This window comes from Orycteropus afer, unplaced genomic scaffold, assembly GCF_000298275.1.
Source record: "Orycteropus afer afer isolate SDZICR_OR568_19922 unplaced genomic scaffold, OryAfe1.0 scaffold00026, whole genome shotgun sequence".
In the NCBI taxonomy this organism is placed as follows: domain Eukaryota; kingdom Metazoa; phylum Chordata; class Mammalia; order Tubulidentata; family Orycteropodidae; genus Orycteropus; species Orycteropus afer.
Window position 1 is genome coordinate 12735928 of NW_006921613.1, and position 1542 is coordinate 12737469.

Consider the following 1542-nt stretch of genomic DNA (forward strand, 5'->3'; position numbering starts at 1 on the left):
TTCTGAGCTACATCTGTTGTTATTATTGTTATGTGCCCTCGAGTCGGACCCGACTCATAGCAAACTTCCTTGGGTTTCCAAGGCAGTATCACTAAGGAAGTAGATTGTCCCATCTTCCTTCCAAGGAGTGGCTGCTGGGTTTGAACCACCAGCCTTCTGGTTAGCCGTCAAGTGCCTTAGGCACTACGCTACCAGAGCTCCCGAGCAACATCTAGGTGCTGAAAACAAAATTATATATGATTTGAAATGACATATCTATAATTATATGAAAAAGGAATTATATTGTATTAAATTGATTGATTGATAGATTATAGTAAATAGAACCAAATGCTATTTGGCATATTTTCAAGGCTTGGTAGTCCTCCATACCAAGGATATTGTTAGAAGTTTGGTTTATGGCAAACTCTGTCCTGTGCTGATCTTTACACCATCAGCTGACACTCACTCAGATTCCTGTTTTCTCTCCTTTCTCCTCTACTTCATTCATATGCATACATGTTATTAGCGCTTTTCCTTCAGATCCTTCATCTAAAAGACTCCCAGCATCTCCCCCTTTCCACTCTCAAAGTGACTAATGTGACTTAGATTCACTGGCTGAGTGGAAAATGAAAGCAAAATTTGATGAGCGGAAAAATGGAGCAAACAGCTGAGGAAGCAGGGAAACATAACACAGCGTGCCAGCCTCTGAAGCTGAAGCCATCAAGCTACTGATAAACAAAACATTATTGATGAGTATTTATTGAGCAACTATTATTTATAAGCAGTGTGTTGAACACTCAAATATATCAGACCAGTTAGCTCAGTACCCCTGTGATAAGAAAACAGAGAATAATGGTGCTTAAATAACTTCCCCAATATTGTGCAGCTTTCAAGAAACAAAACCAGAATTCAAATACAAGTGTTTGATGCCATAACCCACGACTTACCTCTATATCACACCGCTTCAGAAACGACAGGTGGTGGGAACAGTTTTAAGGGAGATTGAGGTATATAACAAGAAGATTAAATCTTTTCTTGGAGTGGGAATAGAGAAATAAGCAGTGGTACAGGTGAGAGTGAATAATGAATAATTTTAACTGTTAAGAAAAGTTCATTCATCTAAATCATGTGTTCTTCACAGCATACACTTCCCATGAAAAATATAAAATTACTACATTCTAAAATCCTTGCAATATCACTGTTGTGTCAGAGAAGAGAAATAGCAATTCTATGACTCAACAACCTCCTATGGTACCAAAGTCCTGTATCATTAATTGTGATCCAAACTGTATTCATATCTATTTCATGTATGTACATTTTATTTTTTCATAGAAATGGATAACTACCTCCAAGGCTACAAACAGAAAATGACTTCACTTTTAAGAAATATGAATTTGAGGAGTTCCGGCAAGACGGCAGACTAGGCAGAAGGACTGCACAGACCCTCTTCAACAAAGAAAAGAGAAACCAATTGACACAGACACAGAAGATAATCTTGGACCTCTGAGCCTTGAAGGGAAGGATACAGAAGTAGACTAAACCCCAACTAGCAGAAGAATTTGC